Source organism: Pantherophis guttatus, chromosome 1 (assembly GCF_059756535.1).
Source record: "Pantherophis guttatus breed Tessera chromosome 1, ASM5975653v1, whole genome shotgun sequence".
NCBI lineage: Eukaryota > Metazoa > Chordata > Lepidosauria > Squamata > Colubridae > Pantherophis > Pantherophis guttatus.
In genome coordinates, this window is record NC_142063.1 from 81,247,581 (window position 1) to 81,268,884 (window position 21,304).

General features: G+C 36.4%; 1 protein-coding gene across 3 annotated transcripts in view; it reads left to right on the plus strand.

The window, feature by feature from the left end:
* LRRC4C (leucine rich repeat containing 4C) overlaps window positions 1-21,304 on the plus strand; it is a 795,171-nt gene that overhangs the window by 446,412 nt on the left and 327,455 nt on the right. The window contains exon 3 of one of the 3 annotated variants that reach the window (XM_060687597.2): window positions 2,073-2,246. The exons of the other annotated variants lie outside the window; for them this stretch is intronic. The gene's annotated coding sequence lies outside the window, so the exon portion shown is untranslated. The remainder of the gene's footprint in view (window positions 1-2,072; window positions 2,247-21,304) is intronic. 3 annotated transcript variants of the gene reach the window in all.

Consider the following 21,304-nt stretch of genomic DNA (forward strand, 5'->3'; position numbering starts at 1 on the left):
ACATTGATGTGTTTGTCAACCAAAAAGGGGTCAGTATATATCTAATCATGATTTGAGTAGGTCTATTGATGTTGATAAAAAGGGACGCAGTGGTTCAGTGGCTAAGATGTTGAGCTTGTCGATTGAAAGGTTGGCAGTTCAGCAGTTCGAATCCCTAGTGCCGCGTAACAGGGTGAGCTCACGTTACTTGTCCCAGCTTCTGCCAACTTAGCAGTTTGAAAGCATGTAAAAATACAAGTAGAAAAATAGGGACCATCTTTGGTGGGAAGGTAACAGTGTTCCGTGCACCTTTGGCATTTAGTCATGCCAGCCACATGACCATAGAGATGTCTTCGGACAGTGCTGGCTCTTCGGCTTTGAAACGGAGATGAGCACCACTCCCTAGAGTTGGGAATGACTACCACATATATGCGAGGGAAACCTTTACCTTTACCTATTGACATTGATACTGCTTAAGCAAACCATTTCAGCATTAAGCAAGAAAAACAGATATTTGAAGAAAGCATGGTAGCACCCCTTCAAAGTAACAGATTTTGTGAGCCTTATTTATTTTACATGGTAGATTACATAATTAAGGAAATAATAGAAAGAAGAGCTGAAAGGTTTTTTGAAGGGCATGTTTCAATTTGATGGTCACACTATGTTATTTACATAATTTCCGTATGCATCTTTCTTCTGATTTTTCCTTGCTTTTAATAAACTATAAGAGTTTTCTTATGCATTGAAAAGCAGCTATACAGTAAGACAATTTCACAATCACCTTTCAGCACATAAAGAGAAAGGTGAGAACTAGAGGTCCAGGTCCCATTCAGCAGCTGAAGTTGACAGTTTCTTTTAATGTTATAATATGGCCATTGCTTTATCAGGGAAAATTAGAAAACTAGATTATTCTAATTTATGAACTTTGCAGTCCACAAGCTTGAAACCTCTTAGGATCCGCTCCATGTGGAACTCTTCAGAAGCTATTCCTAAAACAACAGCACAACCCCAGCAAATTGGAGGGAAAAAAATAATGCATGTGGTTTAAAGGACGTTGCTGGCAATGACAAAAGATACAAAGAGTAAGAAATTGTAACTTTCACTAAAGTTATAATTGACAAAAGCTGCTAATTATTACTTATCTTCTCAGAGAAGTATACCGATTCATTTCAGGTAGTTGTTATCTGCTTGATTCTGCCTTCTTCAAGGCTAACCACATAGTCATAGTTATGTAACAAAGTTATGTCAACATTGGGTTCATGTCTATGATAAAATATGAAGTGTTTGGAGATTACACACACACACACACACACACACATGCCAGTGGGGTGTATGAGTTAAGGTGCTGGACTAGGAAAGGGGAGACCTAAGTTCTGACCCTTAGACATGGTAGATCTGGGTGACTTTGGCTGGTCATTAGCAATAGCATTTAGGCTTATATACTGACCCACATTGCCCATTTATTTAGTGTGTGGCATATTATACACGGGCTTGCAATACATAGTAACATTTTACCTAAATTACAATAAAATATGAATGTTAAAAAGATTTATATTCAGATACCAATGTCTAGGCCATCTAACCATTAGATGATTTATATGAAAAAAAAGATCAGATACTGGACTAGTATATGCTGTCAGCTTACATAGTATTTTACAGCACTCTCTGGGTGGTTTACAATGTAAACATTATTTGTATATTGCACCCAACAACCTGGGTCCTCCTTTTATCAACCTCAGAAGGATGGAAGGTGAGTCAACCTTGAGCCCTGTCAGGATCGAACTCCAGGCTGTGGGCAGAGTTTGCCTGGAATACTGCATTCTAACCACTGCACCAATGGCTTCATTCTCTCTTAGCCTTTGACTTTGTTTTTTTGTTTTTGTTTTTTAAAGCAATTTACCAACCTGTATTGAAACAGTGGGTAGATTTTAATAAATATTATGAGATGAAAGATTCCCTTATTGGTCTTCATCTTGTAGTAGATTGCTTCAGGATGATGATGGTGGTGGTGGTGGTGATATACACATATAAAAGAAAGAAAAAGTGTTTTAAATGATTGATAATGTACCTTTTCTCTTTTGTGAATCCCTCAGGAAAAAAAGGAAGGAAGGAAGGAAGGAAGGAAGGAAGGAAGGAAGGAAGGAAGGAAGGAAGGAAGGAATCTCTATGCAAAATTTTGAGAGAGACATATATAAAATACCAGAAACAGAACAAATGGAATTATTTCAGGAAATTTGAGAAGTTGTCCAATGAAAAATCCAATAAAGGTAATCAGATATATACATACATACATACATACATACATACATACATACATACATACATATATATATATATATATATATATATATTTCAATATAACATTTTCTGGCATGTTCTCTTACTAGAACATGAGCTTTGATGAAGTGTTGGTACAATTCCTACTCATCTATGACTTTTGTTTCAGATTGATAAAGAAGAGTAGAATAAGTTGTAAATGAGGCTATTCTGATGGTGATATATTTCTGATGAATTTACATTAGACTCAGTTTTGGATTTTGGATGGCAAAGTTGAAATAGCAATAGATCTGGCTTGTCTGCATGACTCTTATAGATGTGTCTGACTTTGTTGACAGCTTTCCATGTTCTGAAAGTTAGTGCCAATTGTGACATTATTGTGGAACATAATGTTTTGGGAAACCATTTTTTTTTCTTTATGTGCTCTACAGTTGGCTGTAGCAGCTTGATAATGTTGTGATGCTTTATATTGTCCTGGAATGGATTTTGCTACATTCTAATCAGAGCCATGAGAAACATTCAAAATTGTTCTTTTGTTCAGCAGGACAAATTTTTCAGATGTTCTAAAATACTGCATCAGTATTATAATTTTCTCATGAGATTAGAATAGTGAACATTCAGAACCTGCAAAACTAATTTATCCACTGGGATGAAAAGCTTATACTTCAGTCTATGTAAACCATGACTTATTCTGAATAGACTGACTACATTCTTTGAATCATTTCCGTCTGGCGTCTGGCCAGGCTATAGGCAGAAACAATTTTAGTTAGTAGGAATTCATCTCTGTCAGTCCTCCCACATCTCTCATTGCATTTAGACTCTCTGCAGCAATTGATTTTAATTTTCTTATAGAAACTGGAAAATTGAAATGCCTTCTTAGCAAGACACAATATTGCTGAGTCTTCCTTGGACACAATGCCCAGAGAATCCTGTAACCTGCTTGTTTACTAAATGAAAACGGAAGTGAAGAAAACTACAGGCTTTTACGCTGCAGCCTATATTATTTATCATTTATTCTGAAGTCATTGAAGATAATTCAATCAATCAGAATAGAGCTGGAAGGGACCTTGGAGGTCTTCTAGTCTAACCCCCTGCTCAAGCAGGAGACCTTACACTATTTCCAGTAGATGGCTCTACAGTCTTTTCTTAAAAACCTCCATTGATGAAGCACACACTACTTCTGAAGGCAAGCTGTTCCACTGATTAATTGTCTTCGCTGTTAGGAAGTTTCTCCTTAATTCCAGGTTGCTTCTCTCGTTGATTAGTTTCCATCCATTTTTTCTTGTCTTGCCTTCTGGTGCTTTGGAAAATAAATTGAACCCCCCCTCCTTTGTGGCAGCCCCTCAAATACTGCAATACTGCTATCATGTCACCTCTAGTCCTTTTTTTCTCTAGAGTGGTCATATCCAATTCCTGCAACTGTTCTTCATATGTTTTTGTCTCCATGCCCTTAATTACTTAATTGCTTAACGCACTGTAAGCTGCCCTGAGTCTCCGGAGAAGGGCGGCATATAAATCAAATTTAAAAAAAAATAAATATCTTAGTTGCTTTTCTCTGCACTCTTTCCAAAGTCTCAACATCTTTGTTTATAATATGGTGACCAAAACTGGATGCCGTATTCGAGGTGTGGTCTTGCTAAGGCTTTATAAAGTGGTACTTTACTTAAGTTTGATTCTATGGCTCTGTTTATACAACCAAGGATTATATTAGCTTTTTTGGCTTCTGCCACATACTGCTGGCTCATGTTTAAGTGATTGCCCACTAGGACTCCAAGGTCCCTCTTTCAGTTATTGTTTTTGAGCCAGGTTTCGCTAATCTGTACTTGAACTTTTGGTTTTTCCTGCTTATGTGTAAAACCTTGCTTTTCTGCACATTAAATTTCATTTTGTTGGTTGGGGCCCATTGTTCAAGTCTGTTGAGATCTTTTTGGATCCTGAGCTTGTCTTCTGGGGTGTGGGCTATTCTTGCCAGCTTAGTATCATTTTCAAATTTGATGAATTCCCTTTCTATTCTCTCATCTAAGTCATTTATGAAGATTTTTAAGGGTACTGGGTAGAATATCACCCTATTTGATATTTGTAGCTTTATCAGCAGGTGTCATGAACAACGGATGACCCTCAACTCTGTATTCAATATTTTAAAAAGTATGACAAGTGTCTCTTCTAAGTAAGTTTCCGAGGATGATGTTTTTCTGTAGTGCAATTGGTTGAAATGTCACTATCGGCATAGGTTAGTTTACTTATAGTATTATACATATAGTATAGTTTGGTTACAGTATTATAACTCATATAAACAATTTCCACTGTTTTGAATGGAGAAGTCATTCAAAACTGGTGCATTTTTTAATTATTTTTTTAAAGATTTTTTTATTTTTTTATGTTCTTCATTTGTACGAAATTATTTGAACCTTACAGATTAATCAGTTAATAAAAAGAAATAAGGGATAGGACATTTGTCAGAGGTATTTACTTTCACTTACTTTAGTGAGAAAGTGAACCCACATATGTACTGTATAATTGTATCCTGTAGATCAGGAGTCCCTAATCCTGGTACGCAGACCAATACTGGTCCTCAGCCTGTTGGAAGCCAGGCCATGCAAGCGGTAGGCAAGCTGTGTGTGAAGCTTCATTTGTGCAAGTGACATGTATGCACACAAAACCATCCCCTCCCCTCCCGCCATCACCATCGCTGCCAATCTGCAGACCCAGAAAGTTTGAGGACTGCTGCTATAGATACAATATCTTGAGTTGTATGACGTTACAGAACCAGCCTGGTATAATAATGAAGGTGAACCCTAGAAACCAGAACACTGTGATTTCTAACCCTTCCCTGAGTATGAAAACTGGCTGGGTGACTTTGGCCCAGTTACTCCCTCTCAGCCCAAAATAATAGAAAATAATCTACCTTTTCTTCTCAGAGATGTCACTATGCCTTTCATATTAAAAGCTTTGTGGCAATTGGACCATAAATAGCTTGGGAAAATTTATTTTTGGGATGTATGAGACATCTATTCTTTCTAGCAAGTTTCAGAAACACCAAATGAAAAAAAAAATGACTCGTCTTAGTTTATAGACCTTACTTTTAGGTATTTACTTTTCTACATTTTGTGTTTAGATTTCATATCAGTGATCACATGCTCCTTCCTGAAATTTCACTTTAGAAAGTGCAGTGAAAAAATAATGTCGTAAATTATCTTTCTAAAATTCTCTAGCTTAAATACATTCATTCTTAATTATTCACATTAGCAGGCTGAGATTGAATATGATATAATGATATCTGGGGTACTTCATCATGTCCTTGAGTCCATCTGCTACATTATAATTCCCCCTTCAAAAGTCTGATTATTTTCTAAATTACTTCAGATATATAGCCCTGACTTTCAATCCAACAAGGACATCTAAGGTGCATGAATTACTGATAGTGCTTCTCAAGTGTTTTTCTTTTCAGGTATTAAGTTTCCAAGCCTCTGCATTCAATTCTAAATTGATATTTGGATTATCTTATTCAAAGTAGTTTGCATGAATATCAAGGATTAAAAAACACTATACACACTCTATATTGCATTCTATTTGAGAAAGATGTTTTAGATATTTTTCATTTTTTTTAATACTGTTAGAATAGGCATCCACAGAGGAAACAAGAGGATAAATGAAAACATGTAAATGATCTAACCATGTAAATGACATAACTTAGGTACTTTTGACAGACATGATGGCATCATTATGGTATACCATGGAGTGTGCTATTTATTAGCACTTCCTTTCTCTCTCCCTCTTCCCTGTATTCTACTATATTCAATACATATTATCATGGAGGGATATTAGAGGCCATCTTTTTTGCAGCTCATATAAACATTTCTTCAAGTGATCATTCCATATAGCTTGAAAATGTAAAGTACTGTAAGACTTAAGAACCAGCTGATAGGTTGACCAGGAATAGGAATGGCAGAAATCAACCCAAACACCTGGGCAGACCCTAACCCCTTAGAAATAAAGTGGAAGAGTGCAAAGAGAAAGAAGCAACAGAGATGGAGGTTCAATGCCAAACTATTGAGTGACAAAGAATGTGTACAAAAAATTAAAGAAGAAGTAAAGTCCTTTTTCAAAGAAAACGAAAATCAAGGAACACCCCGTGCAATAGTATGGGACGCAATGAAGGCTTACTTAAGAGGGGTTGTGATATCATACAATGCATACAAAAGCAAAGAAAAAAGAAAATCCCTGGAAGACTATTTAAACCACCAAGGAGAAGCGGAAAGAAAACTCCAAGAAGACCCAGGAGATAAAGCAGCAAAAGAAAGTTGGCTGATGTGGAGGCACAAATTGAACATCATAGATCAAGAGGATTTAGCACAAAAAATAAAAAGAACGAAACAATACTATTTTGAAAATGCCAACAAGTCGGGCAGGTGGCTGGCCTATAAACTAAAAAAGGAAAATGAAAAAGGGACAATTCATATATTAGAAGACTCCAAGGGTAACCTGTTAAATAAAGAAGAGGATAAACCAGAAAGAACTAGGGAGTATTATGAAACCCTATACCAAGAAGAGGAGGTCCAAGAAGAAAAAAATCGAGCAATATCTGGTAAACGCAGAGCTTCCACGAATAACAGAGAAAGAGAGAGAAATACTTAATGAAAAGATAACAGCTGAAGAACTAACAACAGCTCTTTCTAAACTTAAAAACAACAAATCGCCAGGCCCGGATGGATTCCCAGGGGAAATATATAAAAAATTAGAAGAAATATTACAACCAAAATTAGTGGAAATTTTCAATGATGCATTGAAGGGTTCTAAAATTCCAGAATCGTGGAGGGAAGCATATGTTACACTACTGCCGAAAGAAGGTGCCGACCTAAAACAAATTCAGAATTGCAGACCAATCTCCCTTTTAAACACCGACTATAAACTATTCATGAGTATAATGGTGGAAAGAACAAAAAAAATATTAAACACTTGGATACATTAAGATCAAAATGGATTCCTCCCGGGGAGGCAAATTAGGGACAATTTGAGAATTGTGTTGGATGTCCTAGAATATTAGGAAGAACACCCGGAAAAACAGCTGGCCTTAGTTTTTTTAGATGCCCAAAAGGCATTTGACAATTTAAATTGGAACTTTATGATTAAACAAATTAAGATAATGGGATTCGGAACAAATTTTAAAAAGATGATAAAAGCTATTTATGATAACCAAAGGGCGAGCATTTTAGTAAATGGAGATAGGACAAAAACATTCCAGATCAGGAAGGGGGTAAGACAAGGATGCCCCCTGTCACCATTATTATTCATTTTGGCTCCAGAAGTCCTGCTATGAAAAATCAGAAATAATGAGGAAATTAAAGGCTTAAAGATTAGGAAAGAGGTTTACAAAATGCAAGTATTTGCGGACGATGTAGCCCTAATCCTAGAGGACCCAATAGAATCTGGACAAAAAGTGCTAGAGGAATTGGGCAAATATGGAGAGGTGGCAGGCTTTAAATTGAATAAAACAAAACCCAAAATATTAACCAAGAATGTAACCAAGGTACGGAAGAAAGAGATAGAAAAAATGCTGGATCTACAGGTTATTAAAAAAATAAAATATCTAGGAATTTGGATAACTACAAGGTGTTCATCCTTAAAAGATTATAATTATACCCTTTTAATTAAGAAAATGAAACAAGACCTGGATAGATGAAAGAAAATACACTTGTCACTTTTGGGAAAGATAGCTGCGATTAAGATGAACATCCTCCCCAAATTACTATTCTTATACCAAAATATACCGGTGAATCTAGATTTTTTTTTTTTTAGAATTAAACAAAATCATTAGGGAATTTGTATGGGAGGGGAAAAAGTTGAGGTTCTCTCTTAAAATTCTACAGGGAAAAAGGAACATAGGAGGATTTGGACTTCCTGATTGGGAAACATACTACAGGGCAGCTAAGCTAGTTTGGATAAGGGACTGGGCTACCCTGGAAAATAAGAGGATCCTAACTCTGGAAGGCCACAATTTACAGAGAGGGTGGCATGCATACCTATGGGACACAGAGAAGAAAAAGAAAACATATTTTCATAGGCATAAAATTAGGGACTCATTAATACAAACATGGATTGGAATCAGGCAGCGATATTACACAAAAGTCCCAAAATGGCTCTCCACGATGGAGGCCCTGATCTATCCCAATAGGTGGGGAATGGAGAAAATGTGTAGGTATAAAGACATTTTAGATGGAAGGAAGGAGGAAATCTTAAATCTAATGATGCCCTGAGAGAGCAAGGAATAAATCTAGACTGGTGCACCTATTTACAAATAAAATCCAGGTACCAGAAAGACAAAGAACAATGCGGCATAGAACTAGGATATAACGGGCTGGATAAAATTCTGATGGGAACAGGTAAAAAGATTTTGGCTAAATTATACAACTATCTATTGGAGGAGGACAGAGTGGAGGATATAATTAAAAACCAAATGAGTGTATGGGAGAAAAATATTGGACATAGCATAAATTTTAATGAATGGGATAAAAATTTAATGCATGGAATAAAAATTATAAATTGACCAGAGCTGCGACGTATAAGGAAAATCATTACAAAATGCTCCACAGGTGGTATTTAGCCCCTGCTAGGCTAGCAAAGATGTATCCCAACATACACCCAAACTGCTGGAAATGTGGCTATGGTCAGGGCACCTTCTTTCACATGTGGTGGACATGTCCTCAAGCGAAAAGATATTGGAGTAAGATTAGAGGGTGGTTACAAGAAATAATTGGATAAGATATTGAATTGACACCAGAAATATTTCTCCTGGGAATAGTAAAGAGGTCATATGAAAAGAAAAAGAATCACCTAATAATACATATAATCACAGCTGCTAGACTGGCCTACACACAATATTGGAAAGAGAAAGCTATGTCACCAGAAGAACTTATAATTAGGAAAATACTGGAGTGCGCAGAGATGAGTAAACAAACCCATGAAATAAACGATGACGAGAATTCAAAATACTATACCATGTGGGAAAGGTGGTATAAATGGATGAATGATAAAATGAAAGAAAGAGAAAAAGGTGTGTTAAATAAAAGGAAAAAGTAGCCTAAGTGACACCAGGTATATATTCTGTATATATGTATAAACACTGCACATCCAATATTAATGGAAATGTTATTTTATATATGTGTATAAACTCAATAAAATATTAATAAATAAATAAATAAATAAACTCTATATTGCATTCTATTTGTGAAAGATATTTTAGATATTTTTCAGATTTTTTTTTAATACTGTTAGAATAGGCATCCACAGAGGAAACAAGAAGATAAATGAAAACATGTAAATGATCTAACCATGTAAATGACATAACTTAGGTACTTTTGACAGACATTATAGCATCATTTTGGTATACCATGGAGTGTGCTATTTATTAGCACTTCCTTTCTCTCTCCCTCTTCCCTGTATTCTACTATACTCAATACATGTTATCATGGAGGGATATTAGAGGACATCTTTTTTGCAGCTCATATAAACATTTCTTCAAGTGATCATTCCACATAACTTGAAAATGTAAAGCACTGTAAGACTTAAGAACCAGCTGATAGGTTGACCAGAAATTCAGTGTGCATATATCAAAAAACTTTTAGAGACTTTTCTATTTTGGTGTTTTATGGAGACACAATAATTATTAAATTTGGGAAACGCTTGAGTGTTGGAATGATTTCTCTGACATTGTTATCTGAGTTGACAAAGTTAAAAAATAAAGATGATACCGTTAGGAGATGGTTATATATCTCTACGACAGGTACTTTGATCACAATCTAACTGTAGGAAATTGCCCAATAGCTCAAAAGAAGCAATCTCTGAACATGTGTTGTCATGGCATAACATCCATTATGCTAAGTCTCTAAATTACATCACCCAGGAGAAGTCAAGCAATGATACTGCAAATAAGAATTCTTAGTCGAAGGGGTTTGCCTTCTTAATCCAAGCTCAGATTTATTGCACTTGTTCTTGGAACACACTGATAAACCAAAAGCCCTGACAAATGCTTATTCCGTGGCAAGCTGTTTTTCAAGTTCAGCATAAAAGGGTTTTTTTCCCCTTAAAAAAAAAAAAGAGAGGCTCTGTGTATGGTTTTTTTGTTGTTGTTCTGCTGAGCAGACTCTTCCAGTAGATAAATTCTGCAAAACCAATATATAGCCTGTGGAGTATTAAACTGCAGGATATGCAGCAAGTACTTTCAGTGTGGGACAAAAGAGAATGAGAGTATTTTAGTTTCATGAAAGCACTTCTAGTAAAATGCCTTGTGTATTCAGCTCGGGAGGAGTTATTCCTTTATTATATAAAAAAGAGGAAGACATGCTGTCCACTGGATTTTACACAGGCTCCCAAGTCCTTTGAAGAACTGGAGAAGTACTGTCCTCTTTTTTCATACAGGTCACTTTCAGTCAGAGTGTGAATTTGAAGGCAAGACAAAAATGCCGTCTTTCCTAGTTAGTGTAAAGAAAAGCTTTCATGCTGATGTCATCACTCTTTTTCTGCATTTTGTGGGCCCTGACATCAAGTCAAAAGCATTTTCCTTCTTCAGTGAGAATGAAAGAGGAGCTGAATAGCTGTCTTATGCGCTGCCTAGAATGACAGGTCAGTGACTCAGACTGAGGAGACTCAGGGCAAATATTGAATAGCAAATGGGGTTGCTGCATTTACTTTTGCATTCGTGCCCAGTCTTCTAGAGGTCGTTGTCAGAATGATCATAAGAATCAGCGGTGAACAGTTTTCCTACAGGCTTTGATTGTCCTTTGGTCTACTTATTTCTCAGTATTTTAGAGCAGTTTCTCTTTTCAATATTTCTTTTGGAAAACCAAACAACGAATTGCATAATGCTATACAAATGACAATAATTTGACATGATACCTGGATGTTTTGAATCAAGGGTAATCATATGTGAAAGTATCACATACCTTTCATGGGGAATTACCTACTGTCTTTTTTAAAAAAAATATATAATTAAATGTCTTTTTGACATTCTAAGTAGTAATATTGAATTGTACTCTCAAATCTTTAATGTACTCTAATTTCTGATATAAAGCTATTTACTCTGATTGATCATCAGTTGGGTAAAAACAATATTATATAAGTTAAAAGAAGTTTTTATCGATATGGATTAATTTATTTGCTCAACGTATAGGTGATTACAGAATGTGTTCATATTTAGAAATTGGAAGTAAGTAAAAATAAAGACTGCCATATTAAGACTGTAAACCTATACCTACTTATATGGGAGTAACTCCAATTGTACTCAAATATTTATATGGGTAGCTCTTTTTCTAATAAGAGTTATGGTCAAATATGAACGTTTGAAAACAGACAAATAACGTATGCCAATAAATTGAAAGCCATATATTATGGCCCTACTATGTCCAAAAACAAGTTAAGAAAAGGAAGGAGAAAAACTAGTTTTAATGTAAAGAGTACAATGTTGTGATTAATTTCTCAGTGCAATTGCATTTTGCAAATGGTGCATTTTTTAGTAGTTTATTATCCCTCCAGATGAATGCTTTTCATGTGAATGATTTTCCTTTTTCATAAGGAAGAAGTGTTTTTCACACAAATGATGAGTGCTATTGATCTTTTCCAGCAATTTACACTGGAAAATGAGTGCTATGCCAACATATGTTTTAAATCCATTGTTCTGGATTTACAGGAAATCAAGAAACTCATGCAATCAAAAATCTGAAGTAATGTCAACTTCCATTATATTTGACATTTTGAGCTCATGGACCTTTAAGTCTCTTAAGGTCCATGACTGTCTCTTGGCCTTTCTGTCACTTATACTTTGCTATAGAACATTAACTATGTTTTTCTTGAGCATATCTAACAATGATCTGAAAAGCATGGCATACCCAGGCTAATAACTTAGCATTTTCATACTTGTCTCCATATATGCTTGCACATATATACCAACACACACATACGAAGATACATATTTTCAACCAAATGGGTTCCTATTGTTGTGATTTTCCTCTGCTTAAAATAGAACAGCAATTCATAAATTCACGGTGTTCTCAAGGATGAAATATTTTCTCTTTGGATCAGTGAGGAAATGAGATTGTGCTCAGAAATAACATATTTAAGGATTCTAATTTGAGATTCTTGGTCTTTAAGAGTCTCACTGAATGTTAGAAAATAAGAGGCAACTTTATTGTGAAAACTGAGCCGCGTTCCCTATAAAAGTAGATTTGTATTTAATGGACAATATCCCTATGCAGAATTCAAGAATAAGTTTTCTTGTACTAAGTTAGTGTCTGTCTGTCTGTCTGTCTGTCTGTCTGTCTGTCTGTGTCTATTGTCTGTCTGTCTCTCTATCCGTCCATCATCCATTCATCCATCCATTCATCCATCCATCTATATCTATCCCCTTCATCTTAAGAAAGAAATATGTATTGAAGCTGGCCTAGATAGTGTCATGGAGAAAAAACAATTCACTAGAATATGATCCAAAGCAATGAAGCTCTGAAACAAAGTTTCTAAACTACCCTATAACAATGACAGTGGTGGATTTCAAATTTTTTTACTACCGGATCTTTGGGTGTGGCTTGGTGGGCATGGCAGGGAAAGAATACTGTAAAATCTCCATTCCCACCCTACTCCAAGGGAAGGTTACTGCAAAATTCCCATTTCCTCCTGATCAGCTGGGACTTGGGAGGCAGAGAATAGATGGAGGCGGGGTCAGTCAGAATTTTTACTACCGGTTCTCGGAACTACTCAAAATTTCTGCTACCGGTTCTCCAGAACTGGTCAGAACCTGCTGAAACCCACCTCTGAACAATGATCACTGGACTCCTAGCCAAACTGGCTGACAACCCTGACAATAGTTTGACAAATGATTATATAAGATGTAGAAAAGCTATTTGAACAATCAAAAATTATTGATAAAATTTTCATGGGTAAGAAATTCTCCTAATTTTATATTTATAATAATCACTCAAATCCAGATCATGAGTCTGGAACCATAGTCTCACTTTTATCGTTTTACACTACTCTTTGCCTAACATTTTTACGCTTCTTTATCTGGCTACTTCTTCCTTCATCAGAGTCATTTTAAACTAAGTTATAATATCAAAGGAAAATATATTCAGATGGCATGACATGCCCATATATACCAACAAAGTTCAGAATCATGGGAGCTTTGGTGTTCCTTTGGTATTTTTGAAAGAAAAAAATTGGATTTTGAAAAAGCAGCATAGAAATGTGGTATTGGTCAAAATCTCTGAAAATACCATGAACAGCTTTTAAAAAAAAAAGTGGAGGGGGGGATCATTGAGCAAATCAATCCAGAGTGACAAGAGTGACACGAGCGCACAATAGATACAAACTTAAGGTAAACCTCTCCAGACTTGATTGCAGAAAATATGACTTCAGCAACAGAGTGTTCAATGCCTGGAATGCACTACCTGACTCTGTGGTTACTTCCCCAAACCCCCATAACTTTAACCTTAGACTATCTACTGTTGACCTCACCCCATTCCTAAGAGGTCTGTAAGGGGCGTGTATAAGTGCACCAACGTGCCTACCATCCCTGTCCTACTGTCCCCATTTATTTGTATCCTTATCATGTATTCATAATCATGTTTATACTTATATCTGTTATTTTATACGTGTTTGACAAATAAATAAATAAATAAAATTAAATAAAATGAATGAATGAATGAATGAATGAATGAATGAATGAATGAATGAATGTTCAAATTATTCTACTTTGGACATATTACGTGAAGGCATCTGAAGAGGACTGTATTGCTGGAAAGTTGAAAGAAAAGAAGAGGAGTAAAGGTGGTTAGATTCAGTTACAGTGGTAAAGTGTGCACCATTGGAAAATTTGATGGATGAATTTAGGACAGATTGTCATGAAGAAAATCTATTTAAGCAATCACTAAAAATTGATACCAACATGATGTCATATAATGAATAAATCATGCTATCGAAAGGCATCCTGCATACCAACCATTGTTTTAATTCTGTTGTGGCCCCGCCCTCTGAGCCTGTCCCATTGGAGGAAGAAAGCTCCGAGCATGAGGAAGAGGAGTCAGCCAGGCCTCCCTCTCCAGGCCCCTCCCCTCTGGCACTGTCTCAGGTGCCGGCCGAGGGAGAGGAGATTAGCAGGGAGACAGGTGGCTCGGATGAGAGCGAGGGAGAGACATCATTCCTGGACGCACGCCTCCGAAGGCATGATAAACGATTGCAGCAGCTCAGGAGGCGTGCTAGGGATTAGAACTGAGTCACTGGACCACAGCCCAGAGACTATATAATAGAGGGTGGTGGCCAGCGATCCCTGTGACGAACAAAAGTAAACCTTGGATAGTCACTAAAGCCTCGTCTGGAAACTGCTGAGAGGAATATTATTCTGATTGGACTTTTGTATGCTAAGTATCTTATCTTTCTGTTTTGTGGAAATAAACGCACTTGGCAGACGGTGTGTATATCACTGCCAAGTTGGAGATAAAGACCTGGGTGTGTGCCAAAGTGTTTCCTTAACCCTCGGCTGGCTGTGTTTGTGTGTGTGTGTGGACGGGGACAGATCAAATTCAGTATGCCTTTTGTCTACTGTCACAAGAAACATTATTCAAGCATAAAGATCAAATTTCTAACTAAAAATTCTTACTTTCCAACTCCATAGTAGGGATAAGGCAACTGGGGGGCAGCTGGTAGACATTTGTTCTAACCCAATGCTGTTTTGCTGAGCATGCAGCAAAAGTAGACAGTTTAACACCAGTTTAACTTTTCTCTTTCTTTTCTACTGCCAAATTTTTATATATCCTTTCAAGGCTTATTCAACAATCGGAGTTGACTGGCTTCACATTGGATGTTAATCCAAAACCAAGCATGAACCTAAATGGAAAGTAAAAAATCTGCAGTGTGATCAACTTCATTCTCTGCAGTTTCAAAGATCCATCTCCTTGTTCTGTAGTCTCCAAATTTTGTGAAGCTGGAGAGATGTCTGGAGAAGAGGGGATCAACTTATTTTCCAAAGAACCAGAAAGCAAGACAAGAAACTATGGATGAAACTAATCAAGGAGAGAAGCAACCTGGAATTAAAGAGAAACTTCCTAACAGTGGAGGCAATTAACCAGTAAGAATAGCTTGCCTTCAGAAGTTGTAGGTGCTTTATCACTGGAGGTTTTTAAGAAAAGACTGGATAACCACCTATCTGAAATGGCATAGGGTCCTCTGCTTGAGCAGAGGGTTGGACTAGAAGGCCTCCAAGGTCCCTTCTGGCTCTATTCTGATTGATTGATTGAGATTTGAGGGCTGTGTACTCTATGGTTGGAGGATATCTGAATATGCTTGGACTCTCTGTGTTTTCAAGAGAATACCTGATTAGCCACATCAGAGATTTCCATCTCTTCTTAGTATGCATTAATAGCAGAAAATAATCAGTATGTGTTTAAATCAGTTTGGCTGGTGTAATTCTAATGATAGATTTCAAATGAAGTTGTGAGCAAGGTAGTCTAGTCTGACTGTGTCTCTGTACTGTCACTCTGTTTACCCATCTGTCAGTTCAATATCTGGAGCTGTATCCATCAGTACTGAATTAACTAACTAAAAAGTCAATGGATTGAGTGTGTAATGGCTGGTATTCTGCACCTGCTGAACAAACACACCAGACTTTAAGTTCCTGCTTTCTTTGGAGTATTGGGTATTGCTTGGCAGTGAAGAGAAAAGCCTCAGGTTCACAATAAATCCATGCATGCTGTCTTGTGCTGGAATCACTAATTCACTAGGACTTTCTTCTGTCCGCATGAGGGTCATTCATTTTCTGAATTGCTCAGCCCATCACACGGAGACATGCACTCTCTGCCTTCTGGAAGCCGTCTAGCGAATGTGCGCTTCATTAATTTCCATGCCCTGTGTTGAAAATTATTCAAAATGTTTTCCATTAAAATTCAAGATTCATATTGGCACACCTTCCATGTAGCAATGCTGCAAATTAAACTCACTTGTGCATTGGGAAAGGTGCCAGTGCAATCATAGTATATTGCTTAATTAATGGAATGATGTCCTGGTTTTAAGCAAACCAATTCCCTGCCTGCCTCGGTGTGTTTTCTATCCACCATTTTTCAACAAATGGAATTACTGTTCTCCCAGATAGGCCCCCTGAAATCATACTGCTGGGCTAATTTACGGTGCGAATAGAAAATGAGATAAAAATGTATTATTAAATTATACTAATATACTTTAAGATGATTTATGCTTCTGCCGATACACTAAGTAATACACAGCATAACACACCAGCTTAATGTTTCCTTGTCTGCTACCATAAGGCTGTATTCCATATTTGATTGGACATCTGCCGTGAGCACATCAATCTTTTCTCCACCTTTAATTTTAATAAATTTGTATTAAATTTGGCTTTATTTTCTATGCACTCTTATCTCCTTAAGATAGCGGTTTGCAGCTTCCATCCTCGAGGTCTGACCGTGGATTTATGCATCTTATTAAAGACTATACTGCAAAGACAGATGGGTGTAGCACCCGTATTGAGGGAATCAGCTTAAGCTCAATTTTGCCTTTGAAATTCCTGAAATTTCCACACAACAGTACCATATTTTGGCTTGTGTATATGTGGGTTGCATATGTAAGGCCTATGAAAACAATGATAGCAAGCCATATCTGAACATGCAATTACAGGGTCATAGATTTGGGGGATTTTCCCCTTAAAAAAACCTTATCCAATAGATTTTGTTTATCTTTCCCAACTGTGTTCTATTACACTGAAATGTAAGAAGAATCTTTTGTTATACTTCTGTGGTGGGAAATAATTTGAAAGTAGCAATACCGACAAAAATGCAATCTATTTTTTTTTTTAAAAAAAGAAAGGAATACTCACGATTTAGCTTAACACTCCAACAGATAGCTCATAATGAATTGTTTTGAAAAGAGGAATACAATATGATATAATTCTGTAAAGTTATTCTATAGCATGTAGTATCCCTCTTTTCAAAACATTTAATGTCTCCTTAGCTTAGCCTGAGTAAATGTAAGCTGGGTTTTTTTCTCTCTCTCTTTCTCTGCAAATGGAAATGCAAATACGAATAGATGGAGGGTTATTTTTTTAACTGTGGAAAATAATCAAGTTGAAATAAACCAACTGTGCTAGAACACCTAGACCCTAATTTGAAGCAAACCCTTGTTGTATCTTACATATCTATGTTAAATCATGGTGATGATCCAACTTTAATGTTCATAATATGCCTAAGGATCACCAATATGCACATCCAGCTATATGGCCTGTCCTGTTAATTTGTAGAGTTAGGATGGAGTGAGACAGGGTTCGTTTATCTCCATTGCTACTTTGATTCAACATTAGGGCTTTTTGGCACACTTAAAAGCTATTTCTTTTCCACTTCTCTGGATAGACGGGATACTTTTGTTGAAACTTCATCAAAGCAAAGCACCCCCTTGAAGCTTTGAATGGCCTTGTAGATAGGCAGGTGATTGTGTTGGGAGTCACTTTATCTCTACCTAGGAAACCAGGTCCTTCTGTTATCACTGAGGGCTAACTTAGCTAGAGAATTACCAGCGGGGGGGGGGGGAACTTGTCAACCTTATTGCAACTACCTTTTTTTCCCAGAATAGAAACATTTTCACTTTCTTTTAGAATACGGTTAAGTATCTCTTAGTGGCAAATCCAGCAAGCATTTGTACAGTTGTATTTGTTGGTTTATGCATCTTCAGGAATAGCTAATCTGGTTCTTAAAGCTCTGCAGATCTTCTTTTTGGAAACATTAAACCCTGAGCATCTTCCAGTCTCGCACAGGCACTTTAGTGTACATGTTTACTCTCACACTTTCCAAAACACTTCTTTTGAAGGATTTGCTCAGTCCAGTTGGTGTATGTATCTCTAGGAATCTTACCTTATTTCACATGTTCTTAATAGAGTGAGAGCATTCTGTCTTGGGGTGCTAGGAACAAGAGCAGTCATGGCTAGAATTACTGACAGCTAGCTAACTAAATGCTGACAGCAGCATAATCGGTTTTCTGCCAATGCATTCATCACCTTGGGCTGTGCTCCCTTCCTGTCTCACAAGCTTGTAAATGACACATGACCTCATTCTTTTCCCAGGCAGAGCAAAACAAAGGGACATGATGGAGCATGAAAAGGGAAAAATACACTTCCACTGATTTTTGTTTTTAAAGAAATCTTTTAAAAATAATTGGTCCTTTTCTCACCGAACACCTCACTGGAGCTCATTTTGGGTTGCACTGCCAAATTCTGTTGAAAAAGAGGGAAAACAGAGAGATCTAATTGTTTATATGGTATTTATCTCTCATACACGAGAAACTCAGTGGTCTCCATGTCACAATAAGAGAAACCTCCGTTTCAGTCTGTATTCTTGCCTCTCAGAGAACTGACAAATTTACTTTCTTTCAAGTTTGCCTAGATTTTGAAGCAATTTTAACTGGCCACTTTCATAACAATTCTGTAAATTGATCAATGTAATTTATCCAGAAGATATGTGGACTTCATAGTTCGAACAGACTTTTTGTTTTCTGAAGATACATCTGGTAGACTTTCTCTTGATGCACTGTGACTTTATAAATGGCACTGTATATTTTTATTTATTTATTTATTTATTTTATTTGTTTGTAAAACATGTACAAAGTACCAAGTATAAGTATGAACATAAGCATGAAAAAAAGGAAGTGAATACAGATAAAGGGACAGTAAGACAGGGACGGTATACATGCTGGTGCGCTTATACACCCCCCCCTTTACGGACCTCTTAAGAATGGGATGAGGTCCACAGTAGACAGTTTAAGTTGAAGCTGTGAGGGTTTGAGGATGTAACAATGGAGTCGGGTAGAGCATTCCAGGTGTTGACCACTCTGTTGCTGAAGTTGTATTTTCTGCAATTGAGTTTGGAGCGGTTTACCTCAAGTTTGTATTGATTGTTTGCCTGTATATATACCAGCAATGCAAGTGTAAACTCCTAATAACTGTTTACTAGCGACTTCCATCTGCAACCTTTCTTTGTTATTCAGTAGAACATGAATGATAAAATTTATTATACAAAAATGTCAAGAGGCAAAGCAGCAGCATCTGTACTAAACTTTTCAATATCCATCATTTGTGTTTATGAAGTAGAACCATTTCATTAGAACTTTATGAGTTCTGAAAATATTAGACATTCTCACCTTGGAATTCTCATCAATTTATCCTAGGAATTATATTACTTCCATAGCCAATAGAGGTATGTAAAATGGTAACATTTATTATTTAAATTTTCTTTGTAATGTTTATTCTAATCCTCAAAACCATAATCATAACGTTATTTTTTCCTAATTCCCACAAAAAAGTCAATAAGTGATTTCCAATCATCATTAAATTTAGATACTGTCCTATCTTTAATTAAAGCCATCAATTCAGCCATGTCAGCAAGTTCCATCATGTTCACTATCCATTCTTCCATTATGGATAAAGTCAGATCTTTCAATCTTGCACAGTTTGCATGGAAAGCATATTTTATTTTCCAGGTACTTATCTGTCAATCCCAAAGGAAAAGTCTCTGTTTTCAATTGTATATGAGTCTTTAAAGTCTTCTGTATTATTGTATATTATTCAGTCCAAATTTTCTGGATTTTTTACATGTCCAAGAAGCATGATAAAATGTCCCTTCTTGTTCATTACATTCCCATCACAGGTTTGAAGACCCTTTATGCATTCTAGATAGATTTTCCAGGGTACCAACAATGCGTCATTTAATAAAAATATCTTTAAGACTACAGTGGTACCTCAGTATTCAGTGTCTATTCATTCTTGGAGGTGACATGAGTACTGAAAAGGACAGGTCCCAAACAAATTACATGACTTACCTTTGTTTTGGCTGGGAAGAACTTTCTGTCTCTCCCTTTTCCTATATAAAGAACCTTCCCAGCATGGCTGACTTCCTGTCCTCCCTCTGTGGTTGTCCCCCTCTTTTGCAGCAAACTTCCCAGCATGGCTGACTTCCTGTGTATTCTCTGCAGCTGCTCCTTTCTTCCTATCAGAGTGCATCAAATACTAAACAAATGCCAAGTACTGGGACAACATTTTCATGCGTCAAATACCTAATTCAATGAGTTTTGAATCAATCGAATATCAAGGTACCACTATATTACATAGTGCAAATTTCAGTCCTTTCAAACACATATCCTCCCACTGGTCCATTATAAATTGTAATCAAAGTGTTTAAGCCATTTTATGACTATTAATATTTAAAATAGGTCATTGACCCTGGAAGTGTAGTTAAGATTCCCTATTCCACTTCATTTTGCTTCAAGAAAAGTCACCCAAATCTGTTTTCATTTTCAATACAATAGTAATAAAAATAATTCCTTTGTCCAGTGCAATTTTAGAAAACGTATAAAATGAACAATAGTTTACATGCTATATTTTATGTCTGCATATTTATTATTAAGTGACAATTGCTCATAGGTTCAAAATATGTCCAAATCTATAATTAATAGTAAACACTAAAATCCGTGGAATATTAGTTGAAATTAATCAGTTTACAGAATGAACAGTGACTCTACAGTTTTGAGCAAGTTCTTTTCAGTCACAACTACAGATAGTCCTCAACTTATGACCACAGTTGAACCCAAAATTTCTGTTGCTAAGTAAGACAGTTGTTAATTGAGTTTTACTCCATTTTATAACCTTTCTTGCCACAGTTGTTAAGCTAATCATTCTAGTGGTTAAGTTAGTAAAACAGTTAAGTGAATCTGATGTCCCTGTTGACTTTGCTTGCAAAAAATTATCACATGACCCTGGGACACTGAAACCGACATAAATATGAGTTGGTTGTCAACCATCTCAATTTTGATTATGTGACCATGGGGATGCTGCAATGGTTGAAAGTGTGAAAATGGTCATACATCACTTCTTTTCAGTGCCATTCTTACTTTGAATGGTCACTAAATGAACTGTTGTAAGTTGTGGACTACTTGAATATCCAGTGATTTTCCAAATATAAATATGCCATTCATTTTCAAGATATTGTCTTAAGATTAGTAAGCTTCAAGCAGAAAT